The sequence below is a fragment of the Mus caroli genome, chromosome 1 (assembly GCF_900094665.2).
Source record: "Mus caroli chromosome 1, CAROLI_EIJ_v1.1, whole genome shotgun sequence".
In the NCBI taxonomy this organism is placed as follows: domain Eukaryota; kingdom Metazoa; phylum Chordata; class Mammalia; order Rodentia; family Muridae; genus Mus; species Mus caroli.
In genome coordinates, this window is record NC_034570.1 from 136,316,663 (window position 1) to 136,328,627 (window position 11,965).

General features: G+C 35.4%; 1 pseudogene; it reads right to left on the minus strand.

Moving 5' to 3' along the window:
• Positions 1–2,958: 2,958 nt before the first annotated feature.
• The window catches only part of LOC110298334, a 10,650-nt pseudogene continuing 1,643 nt past the window's right edge, over positions 2,959–11,965 (minus strand).

Sequence of the window (11,965 nt, forward strand, 5' to 3'; positions counted from 1 at the left end):
TCTTTAATGAAAGAAAACAGAAGGGGAACTACCCAAATGTCACATGGAGAACCTCTCAAAATCCATCCACTGTCAAAATAGAGTGTCAAAATCCAGTGTCAAAATAAATTCACTTTCTAATTAAATTGACCCAAAATGCTTAATTATACAAATGTTAAATAGGTTTTGCTTAATACTCACCTAAATTAAAAATATGGAGAAGTAAAATAGAATATTTTCAGTGCTATTACTGGTATCTAGCAATAAGATATACTTTCCTTACTGCTTCCTCAGGCTGCTTCATTTCTAACATTAGTTTTCTATTTAACTACCATTTGTGTAAAGGGACTGTGTTTTTATACACACATATATATACACAGATATATATATATATAATATACATACATATATATGTTTATGTGTTTACATGTTTGACGGTGCATACATACTTATGGGGGTGTGAGGTTGATATCAGGACTCTCCACTGATTGCTCTTCTACCCTGTTCTTTGAGGCAGGGTTTCTTTATTGAACTTAGAGCTTTCCTATGCAAGTAGTTTGATTAGACAACTTGCCCCAGGGCTTCCCTGTGTTTACTTCTGAGGATTGACTTGCAAGTGATCTACCATACCTGATTGACATCTGACTCAGTCATGGTGATCTAAAAACTGCTCTTACTTATGCTGTAAGTGCTCAGATCATTGAACATCTCCCCATTGCAAATAATAAGGTTTCTCATAACAAACAGTATTTCCTGCATACGATACTTCTCTAATTATCTAAGTTTAAGTGTGTCTTTTTGGTACTTTGATTGAATCATCAGGTTGACTTGCAAAATCAGAAACTGATTTATGAGAGGCACATTCGATACCTACACTTAAAATAATGGTTACATGTTGCCATGTGTAGGTTAGTGATTATTTAGAAAACACATAACCGAATGTTAATCATATTCTTCATGTTCTTCGTTTGCCCATAATACTAATACATTGTTCTGAAACACCCCACAGCTCAAGTTCATATCTCTAGTTATACTGTTGCTTTATTTCTATTAAAAGTCTCCAATTAAATAAAAAGAATAACGAAAATTAAGGAGCTCTTTATCTTTAAAATGTTGTGCCAACAAAATGCAAACACATAAAGCAAACTGCTTGCATTTATATTGCCACTTCTATTGTCTCCTTAGTTTCTGGTCAATGTTTAGGAGTACTAATGTAGTGTGTGCCTGGTAATGGTTCATTGACTCGGTGCTCCTTTCTGCTGTGTGCTTGCATCAATCTTCTGCATATTCTTTCCAAGTTTTCAATTAGCGACAATTTCCTTTACAATAATTGTTGTATAGATGTATCCAGGCCACAAAGCTCATTTACATGTTTTTTAAACTTATTTTACGTTTACCGTTTTTTTTAGCAGCTGAACACATTAAGGATTAGGAAGTTCTTGTCTTCATTTTCCCACGTGATCCTGGACAAATGATAGGCTCTTGAGATAAACACTGTCAAGTGTATTGATGAAATTATGAATGAATAAAGAAAGTATCTATACATTTAAATATTCAAATTTCATTTCATTAAAATATACTAGTATACAAAGTCTCATCCATGAAACTGTATATAAAACTTTTAAGCTGATGGTGTTGAAAAAAACAGTATAAACTTTTTTTTTAATACTTCTATGATTTTTTTTTATTTTTTTATTAGGTATTTTCCTCTTTTACATTTCCAATGCTATCCCAAAAGTCCCCCATACCCTCCCCCCATTCCCCTACACACCCACTCCCACTTTTTGGCCCTGGTGTTCCCCTGTACTGGGGCATATAAAGTTTGCAAGTGCAATGGGCCTCTCTTTCCAGTGATGGCTGACTAGGCCATCTTTTGATACATATGCAGCAGTCAAGAGCTCCAGGGTACTGGTTAGTTCATAATGTTGTTCCACCTATAGGGTTGCAGATCCCTTTAGCTCCTTGGGTATTTTCTCTAGCTCCTCTATTGGGGGCCCTGTGATCCATCCAAAATGGTTGGACCTGGAGGGCATTATCATGAGTGAGGTAACCCAATCACAAAAGAACTCACATGTTATGTACTCACTGATAAGTGGATATTAGCCCAGAAACTTAGAATACCCAAGATATAAGTTACAATTTGCAAAACACATGAAACTCAAGAAGAACGAAGACCAAAGTGTGGACACTTTTCCCCTTCTTAGAACTGGGAACAAAACACCCATGGAAGGAGTTACAGAGACAAATTTTGGAGCTGAGACAAAAGAATGGACCATCTAGAGACTGCCATATCCAGGGATCCATCCCATAATCAGCCTCCAAACGCTGATACCATTGAGTAAACTAGCAAGATTTTGCTGAAAGGACCCTGATATAGCTGTCTCTTGTGAGACAATGCCGGGGCCTAGCAAACACAGAAGTGGATGTTCACAGTACAAACTTTAAAAGGCTCTATGCCACCTGCAGTTTATTTTGTTTTGTTTCATTTTGAAAAATCATTTACAAATTAAAGACATTATTCATGGAGTAAAAAGTATGCAAATCAGGTAAAAGTTATGTCCTAGAAAAAATACTGCATTTAAATGTAGTGCCTTGCTCTATGATCTTGTGAGAGTGGTAGCTCTCTAGAGGGATAATGCCAAAGAACAGACATTTTTCACTGAATGACAAGCTTTTAAAACATTAAGGAACTATAGTAATACTGGATTTTCCAGACTTACGTTGGCTGGCTGACTGTGGGAAATTAACAATTCAAGGAACAACCTAGTAACGTTAGCTTGACCTTGATATTGATTTTATTAGATACTCCAACATTATACAAATTCTTAAAAGCTTCATTTTGCCGCATACATGGTTTTGATTTTAATGGACCTTTCATTCATCTTCCCATGAATGACTCTATGACTTCTGTAGAAACAGTGGTGACTGTGACATGTCTCCTTATTTATGGCTCCAAAATACTTGTAGATGTTGTTTTGTATCTTTCCTCTCAAAGGCTGTACCATACTGTGAAAAGAAAAAAAAAATTAAGATGTGTTCTCTGCCACTGTGAGTCCAACCAGTGCTATAGCAGTCAGTAAAGTGAAACCGCCTGGCCTGGGTAATTAAAATCCAGCAATATATTCTATTCAAAAGCATCGTGGAAATGAAAGATAAGTCATTATGTTTTTGAAACCATGGAACATAATTCTACATTTTAAAGTCATCATGTTGTTGTATTTTATCTACTTCAAAAGTTATTTAGCATGCCTCTTGTATTAATGGTGTTTTGTCCTGCTCTTTGTAATGGTCCTTGCAGAGACTGTGTTGACAGAGGGCTCTTGACTCAAAATCAGAAACTGATTGGTAGCAATTGTTTGCTGTGCAATTTGTCAAGAAAGTGTACTGAACAGTAAAATTGCAACAATCATTTACATTGGTTTCAGAGAATTTATGTGTCTATTCTTAAAAAATTCCTTTGGAAAAACACTTTATCTAAATCTCTGATACCTTATTTCATAATTACACTTAAAGTTAATTGAATTTAATATTATAAATCCCAATTAAATGGCTGATAAAGTCAAAATAACAATATATTAAGTTCTTTAAAAAATCATTCCTCTATGAGTAGTTTTTAATCTTGCTGCAAGAGCATTTGCTAAGACTTTAATATCATTTCATATTTCAAATATCTTATTGTAAGGAAAAAATAACATACATATATTGCCCCATAAAAAATTAGGCTATTTTATTTATATTTTAACATGTATTATAAAAATGTACTTCTCATTTTATGTTTTGGTTTTCGAAACCAGGCTTTTCTGTGTAGTCTGGAAAAAAATTCAAATTGCAATCCTCTGGCCTCAGCTTCCCATGTCTGCTGCTTACTTTACTTTGACTAGCATTCATAGAAACTGTGGGAGAGGCAGTCACTGGACACATAGATGCGCTACAATTTCTACTTACAGTTTCTGCGTTCAACAGGGTAGACACAATTCCACAGAGACCATCTGTAGAAGCAAGACACTCAATACAAGCAGCTCTGTTTTCATACAAATTCAATGTAATCACTGAAGTATTTACTTAACAAAAAGTGTATGTGTTCCTATTAAAGCCTTAAATTAAAGGCTTATTGTGAAGGCCATTGATTTTGAGGTTCAAAAGCAACACTGAGAACTGAACTTTTCATAAGAGATTTATTACGGTGGTATTTAGCTCCAGAAAAAAAGCATGGCCTGGCTCTTTGGAAAATATGGATCCTCAAGGCTAAGTGTGTGTGTGTATGTGTGTGCGTGTGCCTGTGTGTGATCTTTTCTTACATGTTTGAAAGAAGGGGTTTCATGTGAGCATTAGAGACTCACAGATGACAGTAATAAATTCTAATCATTTCCTTTACAGCCAATGTGGTCTTATAGGGGGCAACTAGGTAGCTCATAGCCCAAACCTAATACTTTAAGTAGTCTCATAAGCTTCCCAAAATAATCTACACTATCAAAAATATGCCTTCATTCTTAGAAACACAAGTTAAAATTATGAAAGACATTTTGTAGTTTGTTTGGCTATTTGCTGGTGTTCAAAAGAGCACATATTTTTACAAAACTTTTGGATTACACATTTCCATGCTATCTCTCAATCTTCATAGTTTATCTCTTTGACGTTGGTAATGGAATTGGTTACAGACTAAATAATTATCAGTCTTTACAATGTTTTCAAAATGATGATCTTTGTTTCATAACGGCTAAATTTTTATCATCTCTACCAAAGTGTTAAAGGGAAGGTTATATTTGAACAAGAAGAGAATTTATTAAAAAAATAAGAAAATTTCAAGTTTTATAGTTGCAAATTTGTATGTCTTAACTATGGTCTCAAAATGTATACTGTTAACAAGGTGGTAGTGGCCCACACCTTTAATCCCAGCACTTGGGAGGCAAAGGCAGGAGAACTTCTGAGTTCCAGACCACCCTGGTTTACAGAGTGAGTTCCAGGACAGCCAGTGTTACAAGGAGAAAGCCTGTCTATCTAGAAAAAAGAAAAATGAAAGAAGAAACTACACCCAAGAAAAATCAGTAGTAGTTTTCTTCTTTGTGTTGGAGGTTTCTTTCTATTATCACTTGTAGGGCTGGATTTGTGGAAATATTGTTTAAATTTGGTTTTGTATTGGAATACCTTGTTTTCTCCATCTATGGTAATTGAGCATTTTGCTGGGTATAGTAGCCTGGGCTGGCATTTGTGTTCCCTTAGGGTCTGTATGACATTTGCCCAAGATCTGGATTTTGGTATCTCTGTTGAGAAGTCTGGTATAATTTTGATAGGTCTATCTTTATATATTACTTGACCTTTATCCCTTACTACTTTTAATTAATATTCTTTCTTTGTTCTGGGAATTGATGCTTTGATTATTATGTGACTAGATGAATTTCTTTTCTGGTCCAATTTATTTGGAGTTCTGTGGGCGTCTAGTACATTTATAGGCATATCTTTAGGTTAGGGAAGTTTTCTTCTATAATTTTGTTGAAGATATTTGCTGACCCTTTGAGTTGGGAGTCTTTGGTCTCTTCTATACCTATTTTTCTTAGGTTTGGCCCTTTTCTGTTATTATTAGATATTTTCTTTATTTATATTTCAAATGTTACCTCTTTTTCCTGTTTTCCTCTCCAAAAACCCATTATCCCAACCCCCTCCCCCTGCTCACTCACCCACCCACTCTGATTCCCTGTCCTGGCATTTCCCTATATTGTTACATTGAGCCTTCACAGGACCAAAGGCTTCTCCTTCCATTGATGTCCAACAAAGACATCCTCTGGTACATATGCAGCTGGAGCCATGAGTCTCTCCATGTGTACTTTTTGATTGGTAGTTTAGTCCCTGGAAGCTCTGGGGTTACTGGTTGGTTAATATTGTTGTTCTTATTATGGGGTTGTAAATCCCTTCAGCTCCTTCAGTCCTTTCTGTAACTCCTCCATTGCGGTCCCAGTGCTCAGTCCAATGGTTGGTTGCAAGCATCCTTCTATGTATTTGTCAGGATCTGGCAGAGCCTCTCAGGTCATAGCTATAACAGACTCCTCTCAGCAACTACTTGCTGGTATCTACAATAGTGTCTGGGTTTGGTGACTGTATATGGAATGGATCCCCAGGTGGGGCTCTCTCTGGGTGGTCTTTCCTTCAGTCTCTGCTTAACACTTTGTCTCTATATCTCCTCCCATGTGTATTTTGTCCCCCCTTCTAAGAATGACTGAAGTATCTACACTTTGGTCTTCCCTCTTCTTGAGCTTCATATGGTCTGTGAATTGCATCTTGAGTATTCCAAATGGCCACAAATGGATTGGGAAAAGATCTTTATGAAACCTACATCTGATAGAGTGCTAATATCCAATATATACAAAGAACTAAGAAAGTTACATTCCAGAGAACCAAATAACCCTATTTAAATGGGGTACAGAGCTAAATAAAAAATTCTCAACTGAGGAATACTGAATGGCTGAGAAGTACCTAAAGAAATGTTCAACATCCTTAGTCATCAGGGAAATGCAAATCAAAACAACCCTGAGATTCCACCTCACACTAGTCAGAATGGCTAAGATCAAAAACTAAGGTGACAGCAGATGCTGGCAAGGTTGTAGAGAAGGAGGAACACTCTTCCATTATTGGTGGGATTGGAAGCTGATAAAACTACTCTAGAAATCAGTTCAGCAGTTCCTCAAAAAATACCTGAGGACCCAGCTATACCACTCCTGGGCATATACCCAGAAGATACTCCAACATGTAAAAAGGACACATGGTCCACTATGTTCATAGCTGACTAACTTATAATAGCCATGTCCTTCAACAGAGGAATGGATACAGAAAATATGGTACATGGAGTACTATTCAGCTATTAAAAACAATGAATCCATGAAAGTCTTAGGCAAATGGGTAGAACTAGAATATATCACCCTTAATGAGGTAGCCCAATCACAAAAGAACAAACATGGTATACACTCACTGATAAGTGGATATTAGCCCAGAAGCTCAGTATACCCAAGGTTTGGCCTTTTCATTTTATTGTGGGTTTCCTGGATATTTTGGGTTAGGAGCTTTTTGCATTTTGCATTTTCTTTTTATGTTGATGTCTTCTATGGTATCTTCTACACCTTAGATTCTCTCTTCTATCTTTTGTGTTCTGTTGGTGATGCTTACATTTATGACTCCTGATCTCTTTCCCAGGTTTCCTACCTCCAGGGTTGACTACCTTTGCGATTAATTAATTTTTTCTATTTCCATTTTTGCTTCCTGGACAGTTTTGTTCAATTCCTTCATCTTGTGTTTTTGTGTGTTTCTTTAAAGAATTTATGTTTTTCTTATTTAAGGGCTTCTTCCTGTTTACCTCTGTTCTCCTGTACTTCTTTATTTCTCTATTTATGACCCTTTTAAAGTCCTCTATCATCATCATGAGCCAGGATTTAGATCATAGTTTTGCTTTTCGGGTGTGTTTTTGGTATCCAGTGCTTGCTGTGGTTGGAGAACTGAGTTCTGATAAAGAAGTCTTGGTTTCTGTTGCTTATGTTCTTGTGCTTGCCTCTTACCTCATGTCATTTGATTTCCTTTTGTGAATAAGTTTGGACCTTGTTTAACCAGGTCCACCTATGTGAACGCTGGATTGGAAGTACCCATTAAAGTATGGTTTGGCCAATAGTGGATGCACAACAGAAGTAATGTCTCCTCCTACTCGACTCGATCATTAGGAAATTGTCGATTAACTAAACATACATAATATTAAATTTTATTCTAAATTTAATATTTTGCTGTTTTGTTAAATATAACTATGTTTTAAGATTAGCATTATTTGATCATTTCTGTATGCCACATTTTGAAATTTCCTATTCTTAGGCTCAAACAATGCATGGTTTGTATTGAAGAATATCTACCTTTTTTTTTTTTATATAATGTGTGTGTGTGTGTGTGTGTATGTGTGTGTGTGTGTGTGTTTTGTGTCTGTCTTATATGCATGATGGTATATATATAAATGCCTGTGTAACACAGAGGTTAGAAGTATTTGTTCAATGTCCTATTCTATTGACATTTGCTTTATTCATTCTGGGGAGGATATAGTTTTGAAACTGGAGTCAATGAGCTGATGCAGTTCTCTTAGTTCCACTGATCCCAATCTCCCAGCCTGACAATGGGATTGCAGTTGTAAACAGTTGTAAAGCCATTCATGGATCTTGTTTGTTTGATTGGTTTGTTTGTTTGTTTGAGATAAAATAGATTAATTTCTTTTTTTGAGATTTTTATTCACAAACACTCTGTATATATCATTTCTCCTCCCCAAACTCTTCTCTGTCCTTAAATCTTTCTCAAGTTCCAGTGTACTCTACATGCATATACACATATGTACACACACACACACACACACACACACACACACACAAACACATACCTTATATAAAAAACAAAATAGATACTTAGTATTGCTCATATATATATATGTATATATTTATGCCTGACTATTTGAAGCTGGATGACATATCAGGGAGCATGTCCTGAGAGATACCTGGTTCTAATTCTCTCTTTCTGAGTAGCTTTTGCTTGTCTGTAGTACTTCATTTAGCAATAGGACCTTGTAAATTTTTTTTTACTTATGCTAGTATGTTTTCTTTATGTAGATCTTATTTATACCAGCAGATTGCTGGAGTTTCCTTGGTGATGTTCTCCTGTTATATAAGAGACACATATTGCACTAGAAATCCTTGTGTTCTGGTTCTTACAATCTATCCACACCCACTTCTGAGATATCTGAGCTTTAAGTGTAGGGTTTGTGCTGGAAGCATATCAGGTGGTGCTGGAGAGCTCACTGTAGGTTTTCTTTGTATCTAGATCTATTTTAAGCCATCCATGAGATCCAACTTTAAGGCATTTTCTCAATTAGTGATCAATGGAGGAAGGCCAAGCCCTTTGTGGCTGTGCTATTGCTGGTCTGGTTGTCCTGGATTCAAGGAGCAAGCAAGCAAGCAAGCAAACAAACAAACAAAAAAACACAGGCTGATCAAGGCATGTGAAACAAGATCATAAGCAGCACCACACATGACCTCTGTATCACCCTTGCTTCCAGATTCCAGTCCTGCTCGATTTCCTGTCCTGACTTTCTCTAGTAATAAACAGAGATATGGATGTAGAAGTATAAGCTCAATAAAGCCCATTTCTATGCAACATGCTTATTGGTCCTGGTGTTTTCATTGCAACAGTAGAAATCCTAAGACAAAGGCTTTCTGCAACAGTCTCCATGTGTGCTAGAAAGAAGGTTCTTTGATGAAGGAAGTTGCACATCTATGTGAATAGGTCAACATGCCTGGCTTTTAACATGGATGGCAGGATGTAAATTTGGTGTCCCATGTTTGCATTGCAAGTGATATTATTAATTGAGCCATTTCTCCAGTTTACAAAATTATTTCACTGTCTAAGGTAGTAAGCATAGAAATTTTCTAGAGAAAATAGCTACTTTTTTATATTCTTTTACTATTCTATTTTCATTTTAAGTTCATTATAGTTATCATCTTTGTTCTAATGTGTGTTAAAAGGCTTAATATTTTATTTTCATACAACAACCTTAAGTTTTTTTCCTACATTCTTGTTTCTAGTAAATGATCCACATTATCTCTTCTTGTTTTATGTAGTGACATTTTACTGCTAATCCTTTTCCAAGATTTTTACATCTCTACTATTAAGTAAATTGTTTAATAAAACTTTCTATATTGTTCTAATCAAAACTCTGTGAGCACAATGGATTGGAAAATAGGTGAATTTTTTTATTTCTAAAGGGTTTATGAGAATGAGATGAATTATTTTTAAAGCTAATAACAGCAATTTGTTAAATTGTTTTTCAATTCTTTGTATGCATTTACTGTTTTATTGTTGTTCTTCTTCTTTAATGTTAATTATGGGATTCCTCAGGTGCTTCTATTTTTCTCATTCTAAAAGATTATAGCTTACCTATTGTCAAAAGGTTCTATAACACACAACATGAATAGGCATCAGCACTAGAAATCAGCTAGTATTTTTCCTCCTCTGAGTATATGCTCTCCACACTTCTCTCTGATTTGGGGTTCTTTTCTTTGGAAAGCCCATAAGCCTTTTAAAAAGATTTTTTAGACATGTATACTATATTTGTTTCTTCCAGTATGTTAGCACATTTGGACCTTTATTGTTAGACCCATTATTGCTTTGGAAACCATATCTTTTTTTTTTTAATATATTTTTTTATTACGTATTTTCCTCAATTACATTTCCAATGCTATCTCAAAAGTCCCCCATACCCTCTGCCCTACTTCCTTACCCACCCATTCCCATTTTTTGGCCCTGACTTAACTCTACCTCCTGTCCCATTGATTTGAATCTTTTACCTATGCTCCCCTTACTTGATTTTCTCTTTTTCTCTAACAATATTATTAGAGTAATCCATTGTTCATCTTTTGTACATGCAAGAGTGTCTAGATATAAATCTTTATGGGGAAGATTACATAGTAACAGTTTTGTGCAGGTATCCACAACTGCTATAAACTGGCATGCATAAAACCATGCTATATATCCACAGCTGCTACAAGATGATATGCCATAACATGCCATGTCCACAAGTTGGCATCTCTCAGTACTCCACTCAATCTCTTTCCAAACCCTTCTGTAGAGTGTCTTAGGATGAGGCGTTGAGGGGAGTAGTTGTAGACGACACATCAAAACTGAAGACTCACAGTTATTTATAACTAGGATCAGTTATGAGTCTCAGCAATAACCATTCCACACTGCATAAAGAAGCTTCTCTGAGCAAAGTTAGATGTAGGGAACAGAGATATAAATACTTCAATGCCATCTGACATTTAACCATTTAAGAACAACAACCACATCCACCACCACAACAACAGCTGCACTTAGAACACTAAGATTACTCATGCTTGGTAGAGTTTGAAAATGTTTTGTTTTTTCAAGTTTCTTTATACTTTTGTTCCTATCACATCTCACTTCTTTATGTTTTACTGTTAGTATCAAATTCCCTTTAAAATAAATTTATATTGACTGTATTTGGAAAAAAAATACTTTTTTGTGTTACCCACACTATGTCCATATTATTTTATGTTAATGCTATACATTTTCTCAAGGAATTAATGAATCAATATTTATAAACCAATCAACCAACTAATGAGTGAATTAATATCAGTAAATCTTTGTTCACCAATATTTAAGTTTTATTCAATCATCTTAGTTATATCAAATATATATGGCTACCAGGAGTTCATCAAGAATACCACAAGAAAATTAATATCTCTATAGTCTTCTTGATTTTAATAGTCTCATAGTACTCCTTAGAAATATTTCAAGGTATCTACAGATGACACAAAGGAATAACAATAGTGTAGAAGCGAAATAAAAATGTATTAGAAATTTCATATCTGAGATTAATTAGTTTTATACAGAGATGAAGGTCCAACTTGTGTAAAAAAACACTAGTGACTGCTCTACAAAATTGTATTGTTGGGCTTTCAATTAGTAATTAAAGTTATGACATTAGCCTGAATTTATGTATGTATTAATTCCATGCCTTATGCCACAAAAGCTTTTGTATCCCTGAAGATATCACATATTGATGTCATTGAACTTGAAGAAATTGAGCTCATGCCTAAGTAGTAACTTTTCTCATCCTGACTTGTGTTTATGATGCTGTAATTCACTATGCAAAGTTCCAGAGAAGAAAAGCCATCCTAAATATTCAGCTGCAAGCCATGTGACAATGTGTCAACTGCAACCTACCTGAAAGATACAATGACACAATAATGGCATTGATGTTGGAAGTAATTAACCAATTTGTAATTTCATTTAAGAGTCATGGAGATGAGATTCAGCACAGATCTGGTACTGATAAAATGGCCAAGAACCTAGGACTAAGAGAGGCCCATTGGACTTGCAAACTTTATATGCCCCAATATAGGGGAATGCCAGGGCCAAAAGAATGGGAATGGGTGGGTAGGGAAGTGGGGGGCGC